The sequence below is a fragment of the Salvelinus sp. IW2-2015 genome, unplaced genomic scaffold (assembly GCF_002910315.2).
Source record: "Salvelinus sp. IW2-2015 unplaced genomic scaffold, ASM291031v2 Un_scaffold3976, whole genome shotgun sequence".
In the NCBI taxonomy this organism is placed as follows: Eukaryota; Metazoa; Chordata; class Actinopteri; order Salmoniformes; family Salmonidae; genus Salvelinus; species Salvelinus sp. IW2-2015.
Genome location: NW_019945249.1, coordinates 21438 through 44412, shown reverse-complemented (window position 1 = coordinate 44412; position 22975 = coordinate 21438). Strand labels below are relative to the sequence as shown.

At 44.3% G+C, this 22975-nt stretch overlaps 1 protein-coding gene across 1 annotated transcript in view; it reads right to left on the bottom strand.

Moving 5' to 3' along the window:
- Positions 1-22975, bottom strand: part of LOC112076741 (type II inositol 3,4-bisphosphate 4-phosphatase) — a 43197-nt gene that overhangs the window by 11991 nt on the left and 8231 nt on the right. The gene's annotated exons all lie outside the window — the stretch shown is intronic.

Below are 22975 nucleotides of genomic sequence, written 5' to 3'. Positions count from 1 at the left end.
CAATTACTGACCAGGAGCTCTATAAGAAACTTCAGGCCCTCAAATTTAAAAAAGCAGACCTGATAGCATCCTAAATGAGATGCTCAAACTCACTAGTGCAAATTTTCAATTGGCTATATTAAAACTGTTTAATTTGATCCTGAGTGTAGGTTATTTCCCTGACATCTGGAATCAAGGACTCATAACCCCAATCCTTAAGAATAGAGACAAATTTGACCCTAACAATTACAGAGGCATTTGTGTGAACAGTAACCTGGGGAAGGTTTTCTGTAGTATTATAAATGTAAGAGTTCTAAACTTCCTTAATAAGCACAATGTCTTGAGTAAAAGCCTAGTTGGATTTATACCAAAACATTTCACAACTGATCATATTTACACCCTACACACCCTGATAAACATGTCCACCAAAATATACGCTTGCTTTATCGACTTCCAAAAAGCATTTGATTCTATTTGGCATACAGGACTGTTCTACAAAGTTACTGAAAGTGGTGTAGGGGGTAAAACATATTACATAATTAAATCAATGTTTACAGGCAATACGTGCAGCATTAAAATTGGCAAGAAAATAACAGAATTCTTTAACCACGTATTGCCTTCAACAGGGTTGCTAACTGAGCCCTGCACTCTTCAATATTTACATCAACAAATTGGCCACTATTCTAGAAAAATCCTCAGCCCCTGGTGTTAGTCTCCACAATTCAGAGGTTAAATGCCTACTCTTCGCAGATGACCTATGCCTGCTGTAACCCACAGCACATGGCCTACAGCAGAGCCTGGACCTGCTAGAGCAGTACTGCCAGACCTGGGCCCTGGCAGTAAACCCCAAAAATACTAAAATAATGATTTTCGAGAGAAGATCCAGATCTCAGGGAATTAGACCAAAGTTCTCAATTGGTACAAAATATATAGAGTACTGCACACACTACAATTTCTTTAGGTTTAAAAATAAGCTCAACTGGACACCTTAATGAGGCAGTGAATGAACTGAGAGAGAAAGCACGCAGGGAATTCTACACCATTAAAAAACAAATCCAAAATCCAATTCTACTAACACACTGAAGCCTCAGGACCAGAACATCCAATCAATCAGAATAAACCAAATTACAACACAGTCAAAACAAAACTACATTGCTTATTGGGAAACAAGCACAAAGCAAAATGCAGTGCTATCTGGCCCTAAATCGACAGTACACCGTGGCTAACTATTTGACCATGGTTACTGATCAAAACCTTAGAAAAACCTTGACTAAGTACAGGCTCAGTGAGCACAGCCTTGCTATTGAGAAGGGTAGACACAGGACAACCTGGCTCCCTGTTGAGGAAAGGCTGTGCAACCACTGCACAACAGCAGAATCTGAGACGGAGCTGCATTTCCTGACAAAATGTGAAAATTAACAATTAGAGTGTCATTTCCCCAAATTTGAAACCCTTATTCAAGTTTTCAAAGACCTCTCTGATGAGAGTAGGCTACCCGTCCTGTTGGGGGAGGACGCAGAGAGCTGTGGGTTGGCAGCGCACTACATTGCTGCCTGCCATAAGTTGAGGGACAGTGTCTGACAGACCAATCAACCTGCACATGTCCTCTACTGTATGCTTACTGTTATTGTTCAATGTATGGTTATGAGAGAGAGAGAGTGAGATCTATAAGGCCTAAAACACTGTCTTTGCTGTAGACCTTTGCTTCCTTGATGTACTGGAGTCTCAGTGAACTGATCCATCTAGCATTCTCTGATCTTTGGAGGATAAGAGTGTGAGATACTACGGGGCTATGCACTGGACAACACACCAAGACAACGGGTTCACTCTGTAGAATGGAATCCCTTCCTTAGTTAGTTATACCATACTGCAAGATGTAGATGTACAGTTGAATGCACGCACAAAATGCACGGACACACACATATGCATAGATGCAAGCACTTACGACTCACACAAAAACATTTTTTGTTGGCCTTATGTAAATTGCAGCCAGTACCAGCCATTTTCCTACCTACAGCATTAGAATGCTGATTGACTTGTCAAGGTGAGAGTGGTCACCTTCACTTGTTTACAAACAAACACAAACAAAGTCGAGATTCAAGTGGTTTACTCATAAATAAAACAGTGTTTTAGCATTTAGCCGAGCCGCTCTGCTGAGAAATGGATGTCAGAGCAACGTAACACTGTTCTGTGAAGCATTCACATGTGGAAGTGCAACGCATCGTTTAATATACACACGGTCAAATTCAAAGTGAAATATCAACAGGTCTCATTTAGGATGCACGATATATCGGTATCGCGACGATATAGCTAAAAATGCCAACATCGGTATCGCCCAATGTCTAGTTTAACACTGATGTGCAAAACCGATGTCAAATGATGTGCATACCTATATAACGTAGTACATGACGTACTGACGCCACGTAAAACACAGCATTCCTAACCTAGCCCACAATGTCTGCTGTGTGGATCGAGCAGTCAACAAGTTGAGCAGTCATTTGAAAGAGTAAGAAAATTTCAGTGAGACAACTCAAAGGCGAAATCCATGAATGCCAAGATAATGGAATTCATTGCCCTTGACAATCAACCGTTCTCTGTCGTGGTGATGTTGGCTTTCGCGACTAGTCGAGCACCGGTACACACTACCAAGTGCGCTCTTTTTCAGATGTTGCCTTACAGGAGTTACACAGTAATAGCTTCACTGCTATTAGCGTCACGACATACTATGGAACGCTGTTTGGGTCTTTGCGTGTCAAAAAAGATAAACGTCAAATAACACTATTTACAAGTTAAAATAAGCTTTAATGACACGTCAAATAACAGTTCTATTATAGAATATTATGTGTTCTGAATTTACACGTGCAAGCTAAGCGACACCACCACTATCTGTAGCGCTGTCAAAGCTGTACAAAAAAGTATGCAAACAAGCAAACACCGTCCACGAACCATGTGTTTACAATACCGCGTTGGTAATAAAGCATAATTTGTTTGACCGCAACTTCTGGGGTAGCTAGCTAGCTTTAGCTTGGTACCTAGCTAGCACCAATACAACCAGCCTGAAAACAATGACCAGTAGAAACTGCAGTCATTTTCATTATTCTTAGCAATGATTTCGGGAATCCTTGTGAGTAAGTATTAGCTAGGTAGCCACTTGTTGTTCACCTATTGAAATTGAACTTCAGCTCATGAAAAATAAATAGTTAGCCAGCTACTTAACCCTGTTGCCCAAAGCTAAGGTTATAAGCAGCCAGCTAGCTTCATCTGTCTAGTGAAGCTCGACTGGACCGGGTTATGTGTTATGAAACTAGCCACAATAAGGATTAGGCACAATAGTAGAATTTGCAGTTTGCCTTCAAAATAAAAGTACCTTTTTGAAAGTGATGCAGAAGGTTACAATTGGTGGAATCATGCCATATTTAGACTAGATAACGATAAACAAGGTTGGAATGTGAAGCAATGAAATGGGGTATCAGTCTACTCAGTGACACCCACAGAACATTGGGCATTGTGGGCATTGTGTCAAGAAGCAGTGCGGCTTGGTTGGGTTGTGTTTCGGAGGACGCACTGCTCTCGGCCTTCGCCTCTCCTGAGTCCGTACGGGAGTTGCAGAGATGAGACAAAACTGTAACTACCAATTGGAAAACACAAAATTGGGGAGAAAAAAGGGGTAGAAAAAAAGAATATGATTTATCATTCAATTGATAACCCCATTCAAACCGTGTGACATCAGAAATAAGCCTAAATCACACAATTTAATTCCATTTCCTCTTTAGGTTGTTGGTGTCTCTTTGCCCAGTCAGTGAAATGGACACAAATATTTCCTGAAGGCTTTTTATTAGATCAAAAGAGTGGATGGAATAGCAGAATAGCAGCCTGCTGTATGGAACTTACTCTAGGTACAACACTCTAGGTACCATGATACTCTCAAAGAGCCTCTTCTCTATGACACAAATGGTGTCCAAATGGAGAGAGAGAGAGAGCGAGAGGGAGAAAGCGAAAAAAATAGAGACAGACAGGAGAGAGTGAGAGAGAGGGAGAACAGGTCGAGAGCGAGAGAGTAGAGAGAGAGAGCGAGAGACAGAGGGAGAACAGGTCGAGAGCGAGAGAGTAGAGAGAGAGAATGAGAGACAGAGGGAGAACAGGTCGAGAGCGAGAGAGTAGAGAGAGAGAGCGAGAGACAGAGGGAGAACAGGTCGAGAGAGAGAGGTAAGGTAAGAAGAGTTAGAGAGAAATAATGGGAACAGAGGAATAGAAGGAGAGAAGGATTGAGTGAAGTGATAGAAGGCAAGAGAGGGAGCTGGTGAGTCATGAAAATACTAAGAGGAGGTCTGACCACCCCAGATGTAATGCAGCCCGTTAGGCTAATTGGCTGGCTCGATCTGGATTAAAGTCCTTCAGCATTAAAGCAAATGACTTTCTGCTCCGATGCAATGGCTACAATCATCGCTAATTTATCATCCTAAAATAGCCAAGACATTTATCTGAAAAGATGGTGTTTTTCTGTGACTCCCTGGGGTTTGGGGTGAGTAAATTGTATGGTTGTAAAGTGAAATAATAACTTAGCTTTTAGTCTGATCATTATTTGAATGATGAACAACCTTTCAAATTTACTGTCAACGGCATTATTATTTTAAATGATGATTTTGACCTTTGGCAGACAGACAGACAAGTGTACAGATAACAGTTGATTTTTACATTCCATTATGACTATCCTCCTCTACACTGATAGTGTCATGTAGACAGACACAACAACGCAGCAGTCATGGGGCACTACGAAGGCAGAAGTGAGGTAAAGGAGCCAGTTAAATAGATGGATTGAACCACAGTTTGAGACAGGGCCGTGTGACTAACAGTCCTTGTGGATCCGTAGTGACATAGTGACTGTCGTTGAGGTAACAGACAGTGTGACATATGGTATGGAGTGACAGGGACAACACATCCTCTTAGTAATGTTGTCACCAGACTGGAGCAGACAGTCAACGTTCCGGTATTGGATTCCCCTGGGCTAATACATTTCCTTCATCGCCGTGGGCTAGAAACAGCGTGAAGTGTGAGTGTGTGTGTGTGTGTGTGTTTGTATGCGTGCTTGCAAGCATGTGTGTGTCAGTACACGTGTGTGTCAGCCCACAAAAAAACATCATAGATTAGCCTTTCGACCTTGGTTGCTCCAGGAGGCCACAAAGCATCTGCCATCAGGGTTAGTTTCTAAAACACAATATACACTGCTCAAAAAAATAAAGGGAACACTTAAACAACACAATGTAACTCCAAGTCAATCACACTTCTGTGATATATCAAACTGTCCACTTAGGAAGCAACACTGATTGACAATAAATTTCACATGCTGTTGTGCAATGGAATAGACAAAAGGTGGAATTATAGGCATTAGCAAGACACCCCCATAGGAAGCATCAGTTCCTATGCTTCCTGGTTGATGTTTTGGTCACTTTTGAATGCTGGCGGTGCTTTCACTCTAGTGGTAGCATGAGACGGAGTCTACAACCAACACAAGTGGCTCAGGTAGTGCAGCTCATCAGGATTGCACATCAATGCGAGCTGTGGCAAGAAGGTTTGCTGTGTCTGTCAGCGTAGTGTCCAGAGCATGGAGGCGCTACCAGGAGACAGGCCAGTACATCAGGAGACGTGGAGGAGCCATAGGAGGGCAACAACCCAGCAGCAGGACCGCTACCTCCGCCGTTTGTGCAAGGGAGGAGCACTGCAGAGCGCTGCAAAATGACCTCCAGCAGGCCACAAATGTGCTGTGTCTGCTCAAACGGTCAGAAACAGACTCCATGAGGGTGGTATGAGGCCCCGACGTCCACAGGTGGGGGTTGTGCTTATAGCCCAACACCGTGCAGGACATTTGGCATTTGCCAGAGAACACCAAGATTGGCAAATTCGCCACTGGCGCCCTGTGCTCTTCACAGATGAAAGCAGGTTCACACTGAGCACATGAGCACATGTGACAGAGTCTGGAGACGCCGGTGAAAATGTTCTGCTGCCTGCAACATCCTCCAGCATGACCGGTTTGGCGGTGGGTCAGTCATGGTGTGGGGTGGCATTTCTTTGGGGGGCCGCACAGCCCTCCATGTGCTCGCCAGAGGTAGCCTGACTGCCATTAGGTACCGAGATGAGATCCTCAGACCCTTGTGAGACCATATGCTGGTGCGGTTGGCCCTGGGTTCCTCCTAATGCAAGACAATGCTAGACCTCATGTGGCTGGAGTGTGTCAGCAGTTCCTGCAAGAGGAAGGCATTGATGCTATGGACTGGCACGCCCGTTCCCCAGACCTGAATCCAATGGAGCACATCTGGGACATAATTTCTCGCTCCATCCACCAACCCACGTTGCACCAGAGACTGTCAGCGGAGTTGGGCGGATGCTTTAGTCCAGGTCTGGGAGGAGATCCCTTAGGAGACCATCCGCCACCCTCATCAGGAGCATGCCCAGGCGTTGTAGGGAGGTCATACAGGCACGTGGAGGCCACACACACTACTGAGCCTCATTTTGACTTGTTTAAGGAGTTAAGGACATTACATCAAAGTTGGATCAGCCTGTAGTGTGGTTTTCCACTTTAATTTTGAGTGTGACTCCAAATCCAGACCTCCATGGGTTGATAAATTTGATTTCCATTGATAATTTTTGTGTGATTTTGTTGTCAGCACATTCAACTATGTAAAGAAAAAAGTTTTTAATAAGAATATTTCATTCATTCAGATCTAGGATGTGTTATTTTAGTGTTCCCTTTATTTTTTTGAGCAGTGTAAAAACTACTGTTCCAGAATGTGTATCCATCTAAATCAGAGCTATAGGGAGATGCCTCCACCATGTCTAACCTGTTATGATGGAGGAAAGGCTGCAGACCCAGGCAGAACAAAACAACACAGCCAACCACGATGTGGTGCTATCTCTCTGGTGCTATTCCATCGGATTGTTTCTACATCGTGACGTTCACCTGGTCTTCCACCAACAAGCCAGATCTTAATATTAGATATGTTGGAGTTCCATTAAAGAGCTGGAGCCACAGAAACACACACACACACACACACTTCTATTTTCCCAGGGGCCATAGAAGATCCGCTCCCTCTGTTCCTCAACTTTACCATCAGTTTCATCATTTCTCTCTCTCTCTCCTCTCTTTTTTTCTTGCTTCCTCTCTCTTGCTCCATGTCTCTCTCTTTCTCCATCTCTCCCACAATCATAGCAACACATCCAATTGTCAAAGACTCCAGCCACCCAAGTCATAGACTGTTCTCTCTGATACCGCATGGCAAGCGGTACCGGAGCGCCAAGTCTAGGTCCAAGAGGCTTCTAAACAGCTTCTACACCCAAGCCATAAGACTCCTGAACACCTAATCAAATGCCTACACAGACTATTTGCATCCCCCCCTCTTTTACACCGCTGCTACTCTCTGTTGTTATCATCTATGCATAGTCACTTTATTAACTCTACCTACATGTACATATTGCCTCAACTAACCGGTGCCCCTGCACATTGACTCTGTACCGGTACCCCCTGTATATAGTCTCGCTATTGTTATTTTACTACTGCTCTTTAATTACCTGTTACTTTTAATTCTTGTCCATATTTTTTTTAACTGCATTGTTGAATTGGGGCTCGTAAGTAAGCATTTCACTAAGGTCTACACCTATTGTATTGTGACTAATACAATTTGATTTGAAGTGTGGTATAGAACTGGGGAGTTGCTCAACAGTGGTTGATCCTCTCCAGTTCAAAGGCTCAGAGGATCTCTGACAGGTCCTGGGATCGCCCCTAATACCACACTCTACTGAGGATTGCCACGTGACAGTGGACATCTCCATCCGCATCGCTTCACAGAGTGATAGGACCAAAGCCACAGCCATTAAATTCAACTACTGAGTTTGAGGTCAGTAACATTTGAGATAGAGGGAGAGATGGGAAGAAAGAAAGATGGAAAGGGAGAGAGATGGAGAGAGAGATGGAGAGAGAAAGAGGGCGATATGGAGAGAAAGAGAAAAAGATAGAGAGAGAGGGCTGGGGATGAGCGAGAGAGAAAGAGAAAAATGGATACTGAAACAGGGATATGAGAAAGAGACAAAGAAACAGAAAAGAGAGAGGGAAAGAAAGAGAGCAAGAGGAAAAATGTGAATACATTGACACTTTTCAAGACGAATTCACAGGGAATTTGTTTTAATACAGTGCCATCTCCTCTGTGACCTTACAGGGAATCTACATTCCATCAGAAGGGCAGAAAGAGAAAGGGAGACAGTGGGGGTTGCTATGGGAGACAAATACATCACTCTCCAGATGAGGATTATTAATCACGATAATTATATCAGCGCTTCAATTAATTTGACAACATTATTTGCATCTGCCGCCGCCATTTTCACACCTGTTCAGTGTTCACCATCAGGTCTGTGGAAAATATAATGCCTGTTATATTACTATAATGGCAATTCGTGTTGTGGAGAGTCTATACATCTGACATGTCAATTAAACAGAGAAAATGACAGCCATATGATGTTAGACTGACTAGTGAAAGATGTAGAATTAATGGACAGATGTTGATTCTGTGAAGTCTACAAAATAAAGAACCTACACCATAAAGTGAGGAGCTGACTAGCGAATGATGATCTATACCAGGGGTCTCCTACAGGTTGACCGCCAGCTAGTAGCTCACAGCCCACCTATGAGTAACTCGGCAAACAATTCCCGAAAGTATACGCAATTTTTCACGTGTTCCATTGCAAACTGTCATAAATAAATCTCACAAGTATGCGACACCGCAAGCTCCCAGCTACTAACTAATCAACGCAACAATGACGTTATTCCACCCATGGTTAGCCACTATTGGCGTAAAAAGCCAAACCTAACACATCTGCCAATTCATTTCCAGCAATATTGCCCCTGTCTGTCTGTGTGGCGCGCGCGTATGTCTATCACTCCACTTGATGTGATAACCGTCTTGTGAGTTGACAGAAATACTTTCCCCAAAACCCTTATCCATTAAATGTTAACTGCAAAGGCGGCTTACCTGGCAAAAGTATATCATGAGTGAGTATATCATTTGTATTTATTATTTGGAAACTTTGCCATGAAATGAACAGCAGCAGTACAGAACCATCGCTAGACTAGCACATTAAGCTAGATCGGCACGTTCCTGCGCAATTAAAGGGACAGATGCGCAATTAAAGGGGAATTACACTCCAAAATCTATTTATCAGCTTTCTTCCAAACCTACATTTGCTTTGTCTTCTGCTGATATTTAGCAATTGACATGGACTCATAACATCCAATTTCGTTGTTTATCTATGAACAATTGGTACCCCCCCCCCCCCCCAAATTAAAACTGAGAAAACATAATTTGGGAAAATATTAAACATAATTTGGAAAATAATCACAGATTTTATATGGCCCCCCCTTAGAGTTGTTAATTAACCATTATTTTACTAGATATATTGACAGAAAACGACTTTCTTGTACACTAAGGACCCGGGGAAGAGAAGAATGTGCTTATCTGAAAGCTAGGGAAAAAACAAGTAGCTCACAACATGTTTAATTTAAAAAAAAGTAGCTCTCATGCTAGAAAAGGTTAGAGACCCCTGGTCTATACAAATGATAAATAAAGTGGCACACTTCTCTCACCTGGCTTTGGACTTATTTAAATAGATGCTGATTGAGTTTCTTAACAGAAGAAAAGGGTCCAGTAAATCTTTGAAGTGTGTTTGTACCATGTCAGATTGACATACAGTAACAGATGTGGACTGTTTGCATCCATGCTGAAGAGAGTTTGCCTTCAAATTGGTGGTTCTTTTTCTGGGAAACAAATTGGCCACTTCCCTTCCTTTATCCTGTATCCATGCTGAGTTGAAATGATGATTGGGCCTTTGTTAAAGGAGCTACAGTACAGGGAGTTATACAACGGTTGCCTGGTGACCCAAACTGCTCTATGTTCGCTACATACTTCAGTCTAAGACTGCCATCATTGAAGTTGTTTGTGGGGATGTCAAAATGTGGGGTGTTGTAGAAAACAAAGGTCTTCAGTGATTGGATAATCTCTAACCAATCAAAGTATCAAAGCCCACATGTGTTCTGGCTCTGGCCCAACCCATCAGTTTCTGGACTGATGGGTTGGGTTTACGTTCTAGAAATCGTCGGGGAGGTACTCCGATCCAGACTTATTGCGGAGAAGAAATGAACGTCCGTGGGCTTGGCGTAGCATTTGGCCGGAGCAAATGCATCCTGCGCCAATTGCATCCAGATATACTATGGGGCTCCACTCTTTTGAAACGTTGAATGTGTGTATCCGTTGTTCCAACATCCAGGGTACATCCAAAATGGCACCCTATTCCCTATATAGCAAACAAAGTAGAGCACTATGTAGGGAATAGGAAGCTAAGATCTAGCCGAGGTCATTTCCAAAATAGAGGCTACCTTCAACTTGTTAGAAGTGTGTTTCTCTCAGAACATTACTAGACAGAAGTAGATGAAGAGATCTACTGTACTGTAGTTAAAATGGCCTCCTGCCCCTCGCTTACACTAATTATAATATGGCCATGATCATCAACACTAGTGATCAAAGTAAAGCTTGATCCACATTGACAAAAACTATTTACAAAGTTAAAAAGAAAAACTTCAAAAGTAGAGTAAGGGGTTTTGAAATGCCCCCTCTGTGTGTGTGAAGTGGTTGTTTCCCTCTGTGTATAGCTCAGAGAGGTAACACACAGGTTACCTGAATGGGAAATGAAGGACACGACACTGGGGTTTGAAACATTGTTTTCCGACGTTGGCATTATCAAAAGACAGCCGCACCTAATTTGTGTGCCGAGCGACAGCTAATGAGGGAAGCCGATTAATCAAGCTTTAATTGGTAGTTGGCAGAGTGTGTTGGGAAGGTTTTGAAACCCCCTTCAACCCCCCCCCCCCTCCTTCTCCTCCTCCTCTCCCCCACATCTCCTCCACTCCCCTGGGGAGTGAGTCTCATCTCAGCTGGGTGGACTGCCCGTGGACCCTGCCTAAACCCCAGAACACGGTACCCAGAGGAGGAGCTGCCAAGCTGGGCATCCTGACGCAGCAACAGCCCCTCTCCGCAGAGACTTCCCCCTGGAGGCCACTGAGAGAGAGGCTTCCTGTTGTGGCACAGGGCCATTGGGAATGCTGATGTTCGAAGGCTACTGGCTTCAACCAATCAGACACTGACCAGGAGGGTGTTTTATGCAGAATCATCCCACTGTTTAGACCTCTAAAGAGAAAATTGTCCTTCCACACACCATGACTGCCTGAGAGACTGTAGCCACTGTGGCGGTCAAACAAAGTCCACAGGGAGATTAGGCACGGTGACTACAACCAATCAGGCTACAGTACAACTAAAGGCCATGGTGTCCTTATGCAGATTCATACTATGGATGTCTATGTAGGTCTTAGTTCCACAATGCCTGTAGTGTTTAGGTCAAACAAAGTCCATGGAATAGTGACAAACAATTCTAACGGTAATAGATGATGTGAACTCAGTCCACCTCAATGTGTTGACAGTAGTGTTCAGACCTGCTGTAGGTATGATGTTGATATACATGCATCACTTCAAGCTGAATGTGTGGTCGAATGAGTGAATAAAAAGCCTAATGCGTGATTAGTTTGAAGTGCATAGCCGGGCACACCGTTTGACACCGAATCATTCCTCCACAGTTACTAGGCAACAAGTAGAAATAATGCTAATGGTTCTGCGGCTGGTGAATACGAGGCGTGCTAAAGCATTTTGGGTAACTGAGAGGGACTACTTTTTAGCATTCTAAATTCTCCCCTTGGTGACCTCGCTCCCGAGTAGCAGCTATATTTGTTCAAAGATCGTTAAGAGGTTAAATATTAGGTTATTGTAAATCTCTCAAGACTCTTCCCTTCTGCATTCAACGTATGCAGAGTTCCTATTTGATTGTGCTAAGATAAACAGAATACTTAGTAGCCTTTTTTGTTAATATCTGTGGTTGGATATTGAAAGGATTTCCTCCCACCTTGGTCGTTACTTTGAAAACATCATATGCATAGTACTAAAAAAAGAGTCATCACTCGTAATCGCCTATTTTGTTATCTAAAACGCAGATAGCATACAAACTTCAGCACACATGTGGATGATGTGTCATGTGTAAAAAACACAAGCTTTCGCTTGGAGAACACCCTCTAGGTAAAGAGGCTAACATAAGGCAGTGCGCGTTAGAATCTACTTGTGCAGATCCATCAGAATATACACTGAGTGGACAAATCATTAGGAACACCTGCTCTTTCCATGACATAGAATCCAGGTGAGTACAGGTGAAAGCTATGATCCCTTATTGATGTCACTTGTTAAATCCACTTCAATCTGTGTAGATGAAGCGGAGGAGACCGGTTAAATAAGGATTTTTAAGGCTTGAGACAATTGAGACATGGATGGTGTGCCATTCAGAGGGTGACGACAAAAGATTTACCTGCCTTTGAACGGGGTATGGTAGTAGGTGCCAGGCGCACCAGTTTGAGTGTGTCAAGAACTGCAACGCTGCTGGGTTTTTCATGCTTAACTGTTTCCCATGTGTATCAAGAATGGTCCACCACCTAAAGGACATCCAGTCAACTTGACACAAATGTGGGAAGCATTGGAGTCAACCTGGGCCAGCATCACTGTGGAACGCTTTCGACACCTTGTAGAGTCCATGCCTTGACGAATTGAGGCTGTTCTGAGGGCAAAAGGGGGGGGTCCTTAATGTCTTCGACCGTCACTGTATATCATCCTACGAGGGAGGCAGAGCTAAATGAGCAACGTCATAGGGCATAGATGATGTGGAAAGAATGTGACAGGCACCTCTTTCACTCAGTTCCCTCTTTCTTTCACCTCTATCCGTCTCCTAAGAGAGTTCTTGATCACAGATGCACAGCGTATTCTCTCTGCTCGTCCCCACCTATCCCCTTACGATCCTGAGCTGTACGTCAACTGTCTTCACTCATTTACTTTACAGAAGACGAGCATGTCAGCTTGTCAGAAACCTTCTCTTCGTACGGTTAAAGTGAGAAGATATTCCAGCCGGGTGGAGTAGAACGCACAAAGAACGATTTAATCGTACCGTTTTCTCTAAATCACCCACTCTGATGGTAATTGATAATTAGGGCCAGAAAGAAATCATTTTGGCTGGAATCATTGTTTTATTTGTCACGGGTGATCAGCTTGTCGTGATATGAGACCTGCTGAACCATCGACATCATTGCCAAGCCGTTGATTTTTTATTAGCCGAGACCTAACCTAGAATCATCTCATCCCGTTATGAAATGTACTCAACGCTTACTGGCAAAGCTTTATTCAGCCAAACTGCCCTTCAGCTCAATGGCTTGCCCTTAAAGGTGCAGTCTGGGGTCTGTGAATCTCTCGCTCACTGTCAGTCCTTGGATCTAGAGTGATGTCTATGCATTTGAGGGGGATTACATTTTCCTAACAACTTCACTCAGCTGTGTACTAAAACAAGTGAAAGGGTGGCTGTTTTTGTTATTGTCATTTTATGCTCCAAGAATATACTGTAGCTTGAACCCCAGGTAGGCGAAGAGCCCTCAGCGTTCAAGGATTACCAAGAAACCGCTTTTCTTTGCGGTTTTCAATGGATGTGTTCCTGGTATTTCTGCCAATATAATTTCATTTATCAATCAAGCGAGAGAGAAATGGAAGGCATGAATAAAAGGACTGCCAGCCTCTATCAATAAAAGCACATGTACCTCAAGCTAAGAGCTTCCAGATAATCATGTTTTCCCTAAGCAACAAAAGCCCTTTCAGTCAAAATGTTGAATGGCAATTGAATAAAATACATATGTAATTTAAAGACTAGGTAAACAAAACTGGTATTTTCAGTTTGATGGATCAAAGGAAGAAGATGGGGGGGGGGGGGTCTTGCATGCGCGCACACACACGACACACAACCACTGCAATTATACAAACATGTCACCCTTTCCTCAGCAGCTGTCAAGCCGATTGACTCCATTGTTCCGGAACATTTACATTAGAACAGAAGCCACTTCACAACCTCTGGAGAAGCATTGCATCACTACACAAAGACTCACAGTGCATATTTATTCAGCTCTACTCCAGTCAATTCTATTGTCACCTAAATTAAATGTGTTATGCAGTACAATGGTTAACAGGCCAAGGCGACCATTATTTGTTTGTACACTGTGTGTGTGTGTGTGTGTGTGTGTGTGTGTGTGTGTGTGTGTGTGTGTGTGTGTGTTGTGTTTGTGGTGTGTGGTTGGGTGTGTGTGTGTGTGAGTCTATTAGTGTGCACACACACACACACACACACACACACACACACACACACACACACACACACACACCACACACACACACACACACCACACACACACACACACACACACGGTCCTTAACTGCAGATAATCTGTCTAGAAATGAAACCGAGCTGGGAGTCCCTGTACGTGTGCACCAGCACTCAAATTGCAATCTGATTGGCCAGCTGCTCTCCTGCTGCACTATGCTGGTCTGCTCAGCAGGCATTGTGGGTAGACAAAATGTCCAGAGTTTTGAAAGGAAAACATGTCCATATGTTGTGTTTTAAATCTACAACAGTGATTGTATTAATATGGTGTTTTATTATCTCTATAACAGATTAAATGGATGAAAACAATATCTTTGTGATGAGCAGAGACACATTTCCATTAAATGATGACTTGACTGAGTTACAGAGTTACACACTCAGACCCAATAACTAGGGCCAGGAGTTGTTCTGGACAACTGACCTGACCAGGAAAAACTCTGGACCCCAGTTTTACCTGGTTATATCACCTGGTCAGGAAAATACACTGACTTTACTGGTAACACATTTTCCAATGCCTGGGGGGTGGTAAAGATAAAGATTATGGCTCACCTCTCCCCCCCACCTCCCAAGCCAATTAAACCTCTTCCCCCTACTCAGAGCACTGCAGCTAAGATTCACATAACCACACCTGTCAGCCACAGTGTTAAACCTCTCTGAAGACATATTGAGTTGATGATGGGGGAAGGTATTTTTCCATCCTTACTACCGTAGAGTGAATGGAAAGACTGGCACTGAAGTGGTGTTGGATGAAACGTGTCATGGGCAACAATGCATCGGCCAAAAATAGAACTCTCCCATTGCAGAAGTATAAAATATACATGAAACCATCTCTAACAGTTGAAAAGGAAGAAGAACCAGAACCCCTCTACTGTACGACAGTCAGGAAGAAGAACCAGAACCCCTCTACTGTAAGACAGTCAGGAAGAAGAACCAGAACTCCTCTACTGTAAGACAGTCAGGAAGAAGAACCAGAACCACTCTACTGTACGACAGTCAGGAAGAAGAACCAGAACCCCTCTACTGTAAGACAGTCAAGAAGAAGAACCAGAACCACTCTACTGTACGACAGTCAGGAAGAAGAACCAGACCACTCTACTGTAAGACAGTCAGGAAGAAGAACCAGAACCCTCCTACTGTACGACAGTCAGGAAGAAGAACCAGAACCACTCTACTGTAAGACAGTCAAGAAGAAGAACCAGAACCCCTCTACTGTACGACAGTCAGGAAGAAGAACCAGAACCACTCTACTGTATGACAGTCAAGAAGAAGAACCAGAACCACTCTACTGTAAGACAGTCAGGAAGAAGAACCAGAACCCTCTACTGTAAGACAGTCAGGAAGAAGAACCAGAACCCCTCTACTGTAAGACAGTCAGGAAGAAGAGCCAGAACCACTCTACGACAGTCAGGAAGAAGAACCAGAACACACTCTACTGTACGACAGTCAGGAAGAAGAACCAGAACCACTCTACTGTACGACAGTCAGGAAGAAGAACCAGAACCCTCTCTACTGTAAGACAGTCAAGAAGAAGAACCAGAACCCCTCTACTGTACGACAGTCAGGAAGAAGAACCAGAACCCCTCTACTGTAAGACAGTCAGGAAGAAAGAACCAGAACTCCTCTACTGTAAGACAGTCAGGAAGAAGAACCAGAACCACTCTACTGTACGACAGTCAGGAAGAAGAACCAGAACCCTCTACTGTAAGACAGTCAAGAAGAAGAACCAGAACCACTCTACTGTACGACAGTCAGGAAGAAGAACCAGAACCACTCTACTGTAAGACAGTCAGGAAGAAGAACCAGAACCCCTCTACTGTACGACAGTCAGGAAGAAGAACCAGAACACTCTACTGTAAGACAGTCAAGAAGAAGAACCAGAACCCCTCTACTGTACGACAGTCAGGAAGAAGAACCAGAACCACTCTTACTGTATGACAGTCAAGAAGAAGAACCAGAACCACTCTACTGTAGACAGTCAGGAAGAAGAACGCAGAACCCTCTACTGTAAGACAGTCAGGAAGAAGAACCAGACCCTCTACTGTAAGACAGTCAGGAAGAAGAGCCAGAACCACTCTACGACAGTCAGGAAGAAGAACCAGAACCACTCTACTGTACGACAGTCAGGAAGAAGAACCAGAACCACTCTACTGTAAGACAGTCAGGAAGAAGAACCAGAACCCCTCTACTGTACGACAGTCAGGAAGAAGAACCAGAACCACTCTACTGTAAGACAGTCAGGAAGAAGAACCAGAACCACTCTACTGTACGACAGTCAGGAAGAAGAACCAGAACCACTCTACTGTACGACAGTCAGGAAGAAGAACCAGAACCACTCTACTGTATGACAGTCAAGAAGAGGAGCCAGAACCACTCTACTGTAAGACAGTCAGGAAGAAGAACCAGAACACTCTACTGTAAGACAGTCAGGAAGAAGAACCAGAACCCTCTACTGTAAGACAGTCAGGAAGAAGAGACAGAACCCCTCTACTGTACGACAGTCAGGAAGAAGAACCAGAACCACTCTACTGTAACGACAGTCAGGAAGAAGAACCAGAACCCTCTACTGTATGACAGTCAGGAGAAAGAACCAGAACCCTCTACTGTAAGACAGACAGGAAGAAGAACCAGAACCTCTCTACTGTAAGACAGTCAGGAGAAGAACCAGAACCACTCTACTGTACGACAGTCAGGAAGAAGAACCAGAACCACTCTACTGTAAGACAGTCAGGAAGAAGACCAGAACCCCTCTACTGTCGACAGTCAGGAAGAAGAACCAGAACCACTCTACTGTACGACAGTCAGGAAGAAGACCAGAACCACTCTACAGTAAGACAGTCAGGAAGGAAACCAGAACCACTCTACTGTAAGACAGTCAGGAAGAAGAACCAGAACCCTCTACTGTACGACAGTCAGGAAGAAGAAACAGAACACTCTACTGTACGACAGTCAGGAAGAAGAACCAGAACCACTCTTACTGTACGACAGTCAGGAAGAAGAACCAAAACCACTCTACTGTACGACAGTCAGGAAGAAGAACCAGAACCACTCTACTGTACGACAGTCAGGAAGAAGAACCAGAACCACTCTACTGTACGACAGTCAGGAAGAAGAACCAAAACACTCTACTGTAAGACAGTCAGGAAGAAGAACCAGAACCACTCTACTGTAAGACAGTCAGGAAGAAGAACCAGAACCCCTCTACTGTAAGACAGTCGGAAGAAGAGCCAGAACCACTCTACGACAGATCAGGAGAAGAACCAGAACCACTCTACTGTACACAGTCAGGAAGAAGAACCAGAACCACTCTACTGTAAGACAGTCAGGAAGAAGAACCAGAACCACTCTACTGTACGACAGTCAGGAAGAAGAACCAGAACCATCTACTGTACGACAGTCAGGAAGAAGAACAGAACCACTCTACTGTAAGACAGTCAAGAAGAGGAGCCAGAACCACTCTACTGTAAGACAGTCAGGAAGAAGAACCAGAACCACTCTACTGTAGACAGTCAGGAAGAAGAAACCAGAACCCCTCTACTGTAAGACAGTCAGGAAGAAGAGCCAGAACCCCTCTACTGTACGACAGTCAGGAAGAAGAACAGAACCACTCTACTGTACGACAGTCAGGAAGAAGAACCAGAACCCTCTACTGTATGACAGTCAGGAAGAAGAACCAGAACCCTCTACTGTAAGACAGACAGGAAGAGAACCAGAACCTCTCTACTGTAAGACAGTCAGGAAGAAGAACCAGACACCTCTACTGTACGACAGTCAGAAAGAACCAGAACCACTCTACTGTACGAACGTCAGGAAGAAGAACCAAACCACTCTACTGTACGACAGTCAGGAGGAAGAACCAGAACCACTCTACTGTACGACAGTCAGGAAGAAGAACCAGCCACTCTACTGTAAGACAGTCAGGAAGGAGAACCAGAAACCCTCTACTGTACGACAGTCAGAAGAAAACCAGACCTCTACTGTACAGACAGTCAGGAAGAAGAACCAGAACCACTCTACTGTACGACAGTCAGAAGAAAGAACCAGAACCACTCTACTGTACGACAGTCAGGAAGAAGAACCAAAACCACTCTACTGTACGACAGTCAGGAAGAAGAACCAGAACCACTCTACTGTACGACAGTCAGGAAGAAGAACCAGAACCACTCTACTGTACGACAGTCAGGAGAAGAACCAAAACCACTCTACTGTACGACAGTCAGGAAGAAGAACCAGAACCACTCTACTGTAAGACAGTCAGGAAGAGAACCAGAACCACTCTACTGTAAGACAGTCAGGAGAAGAACCAGAACCACTCTACTGTAGACAGTCAGGAAGAAGAACCAGAACCACTCTACTGTACGACAGTCAGGAAGAAGAACCAGAACCCTCTACTGTACGACAGTCAGAGGAAGAAACAAAACCACTCTACTGTAAGACAGTCAGGAAGAAGAACCAGAACCACTCTACTGTAAGACAGTCAGGAAGAGACCAGAAACCACTCTACTGTAAGACAGTCAGGAAGAAGAACCAGAACCACTCTACTGTAAGACAGTCAGGAAGAAGAACCAGAACCACTCTACTGTACGACAGTCAGAAGAGAACCAGACCACCTCTACTGTATGACAGTCAAGAAGAGGAGCCAGAACCACTCTACTGTAAGACAGTCAGGAAGAAGAACCAGAACCACTCTACTGTAAGACAGTCAAGAAGAAGAAACCAGAACCCCTCTACTGTACGACAGTCAGGAAGAAGAACCAGAACCACCTATCTGTAGACAGTCAGGAAGAAGAACCAGAACCACTCTACTGTACGACAGTCAGGAAGAAGAACCAGAACCACTCTACGTAAGACAGTCAGGAAGGAGAACCAGAACCCCTCTACTGTAAGACAGTCAGGAAGAAGAACCAGAACCCCTCTACTGTACGACAGTCAGGAAGAAGAACCAGAACCACTCTACTGTACGACAGTCAGGAAGAAGAACCAAAACCCTCTACTGTACGACAGTCGGGAAGAAGAACCAGAACCACTCTACTGTACGACAGTCAGGAAGAAGAACCAGAACCACTCTACTGTACGACAGTCAGGAAGAAGAACCAGAACCACTCTACTGTAACAGTCAGGAAGAAGAACCAGAACCACTCTACTGTATGACAGTTCAGAAGAAGAACCAGAACCCCTCTACTGTACGACAGTCAGGAAGAACCAGAAACCATCTTACTTAGACAGTAGGAAGAGAACCAGAACCACTCTACTGTAACGACAGTCAGGAAGAAGAACCAAACACTCTACTGTAAGACATCAGGAAGAAGACCAGAACACTCTAACTGTAGACAGTCAGGAAGAAGAACCAGACCCCCCTACTGTAAGACAGTCAGGAAGAAGACCAGAACCCTCTACGACAGTCAGGAAGAAGAACCAGAACCACTCTACTGTACGACAGTCAGGAAGAAGAACCAGAACCACTCTACTGTAAGACAGTCAGGAAGAAGAACCAGAACCACTCTACTGTACGACAGTCAGGAAGAAGAACCAGAACCACTCTACTGTACGACAGTCAGGAAGAAGAACCAGAACCACTCTACTTAGACAGTCAAGAAAGAACCAAACCACTCTACTGTAAGACAGTCAGGAAGAAGAAACCAGAACCACTCTACTGTAGACAGTCAGAAGAAGAACCAGAACCCCCTACTGTAAGACAGTCAGGAAGAAAACCAGAACCCCTCTACTGATACGACAGTCAGGAAGAAGAACCAGAACCACTCTACTGTAGACAGTCAGGAAGAAGAACAGAACCCCTCTACTGAGACAGTCAGGAAGAAGAAACCAGAACCCCTTACTGTAAGGACAGGCAGAAGAGAACCAGAACCTCTACTGTAGCAGTCAGGAAGAAGAACCAAACCACTCTACTGTACGACATCAGGAAGAAGAACCAGAAACCACTCTACTGTACGACAGTCAGAAGAAGAACCAGAACCACTCTACTGTTACGACAGTCAGGAAGAAGAACCAGAACCCTCTACTGTAGACAGTCAGGAAGAAGAACCAGCCCTCTACGGTAAGACAGTCAGGAAGAAGAACCAGAACCCCTCTACTGTAAGACAGTCAGGAAGAAGAACCAGAACCCCTCTACTGTACGACAGTCAGGAAGAAGAACCAGAACACTCTACTGTACGACAGTCAGGAAGAAGAACCAGAACCACTCTACTGTAGACAGTCAGAAGAAGAACCAAACCACTCTACTGTAGACATCAGGAAGAAGAACCAGAAACCACTCTACTGTAAGACAGTCAGGAAAGAAGAAACCAGAAACACTCTACTGTACGACAGTCAGGAAGAGAACCAAAACCACTCTACTGTAAGACAGTCAGGAAGAAGAACCAGAACCACTCTACTGTAAGACAGTCAGGAAGAAGAACCAGAACCACTCTACTGTAAAGACAGTTCAGGAAGAAGAACCAGAACCACTCTACTGTAAGACAGTCAGGAAGAAGAACCAGAACCACTCTACTGTACGACAGTCAGAAGAAGAAAGACCCTTACTGTAGACAGTCAGGAAGAAGAACCAAAACCCTCTACTGTAGACAGTCAGAAGAACCGAACCACACTGTAAACAGTCAGGAAGAAGAACCAGAACCTCTACTGTAGACAGTCAGGAAGAAACCAGAACCACTCTATTAAGACAGTCAGGAAGAAGAAACCAGAACCACTCTACTGTACGACAGTCAGGAAGAAGAACCAGAACCACTCTACTGTAGACAGTCGAAGAAGAACCAGAACCACTCTACTGTAAGACAGTCAGGAAGAAGAACCAGAACCACTCTACTGTAAGACAGTCAGAGAAGAAGAACCAGAACCCCTCTACTGTACGACAGTCAGGAAGAAGACAGAACCCACTCTACTGTAAGACAGTCAGGAAGAAGAACCAGAAACCACTCTACTGTAACGCAGTCAGAAGAAGAACCAGAACCACTCTACTGTAAGACAGTCAGAAGAAGAACCAGAACCCTCTACTGTAAGACAGTCAGGAAGAAGAACCAGAACCCCTCTACTGTACGACAGTCAGGAAGAAGAACCAGAACCACTTACTGTAGACAGTCAGGAAGAAGAACCAGAACACCACTCTACTGTACGACAGTCAGGAAGAAGAACCAGAACCACTCTACTGTAGACAGTCAGGAAGAAGAACCAGAACCACTCTACTGTACGACAGTCAGGAAGAAGAACCAGAACCACTTCTACTGTACAGACAGTCAGGAAGAAGAACCAGAACCACTCTACTGTAGACAGTCAGGAAGAAGAACCAGAACCCTCTACTGTACGACAGTCAGAAGAGAACCGACCACTCTACTGTACGACAGTCAGGAAGAGAACCAGAACCACTCTACTGTACGACAGCAGGAAGAAGAACCAAAACCACTCTACTGTACGACAGTCAGAAGAAGAACCAGAACCCACTCTACTGTAGACAGTCAGGAAGAAGAACCAGAACCCCTCTACTGTAGACAGTCAGGAAGAAGAACCAGAACCACTCTACTGTACGACAGTCAGGAAGAAGAACCAAGAACCACTCTACTGTACGACAGTCAGGAAGAAGAACCAGAACCACTCTACTGTAAGACAGTCAGGAAAAAGAACCCAGAACCACTCTACTTGTACGACAGTCAGGAGAAGAACCAGAACCACTCTACTGTACGACAGTCAGGAAGAAGAACCAGAACCACTCTACTGTAAGACAGTCAGGAAAGAAGAACCAGAACCACTCTACTGTACGACAGTCAGGAAGAAGAACCAGAACCACTCTACTGTGACAGTCAGGAAGAAGAACCAACCACTCTACTGTACGACAGTCAGGAAGAAGAACCAAACCACTCTACTGTAGACAGTCAGGAAGAAGACCAGAACCACTCTACTGTAAGACAGTCAGGAAGAAGAACCAGAACCCTCTACTGTAACAGTCAGGAAGAAGAACCAGAACCACTCTACTGTAAGACAGTCAGGAAGAAGAACCAAACCACTCTACTGTACGACAGTCAGGAAGAAGAACCAGAACCACTCTACTGTTAGACAGTCAAGGAAGAAGACCAGAACCACTCTACTGTTAGACAGTCAGGAAAGAACCAGAACCACTCTACTGTAAGACAGTCAGAAAGAAGAAACCAGAACCACTCTACTGTACGACAGTCAGGAAGAAAACCAGAACCACTCTACTAAGACAGTCAGGAAGAAGAACCAGAACCACTCTACTGTACGACAGTCAGAAGAAGAACCAGAACCACTCTACGTAAGACAGTCAGAAGAGAACCAGAACCACTCTACTGTAAGACAGTCAGGAAGAAGAACCAGAACCCTCTACTGTACGACAGTCAGGAAGAAAACCAGAACCACTCTACTGTACGACAGCAGGAGAAGAACCAGAACCACTCTACTGTACGACAGTCAGGAAGAAGAACCAAACCACTCTACTGTACGACACAGTCAGGAAGAAAGAACCAGAATCCCGACTTACTACTGTACGGACAGTCAGGAAGAAGAACCAGAACCACTCTACTGTAAGACAGTCAGGAAGCAAGAACCCAGAACCACTCTACTGTCATGACAAGTCAGGAAGAAGAACCAGAACCCCTCTACTGTTACGACAGTCAGGAAGAAGAACCAGAACCACTCACTGTAC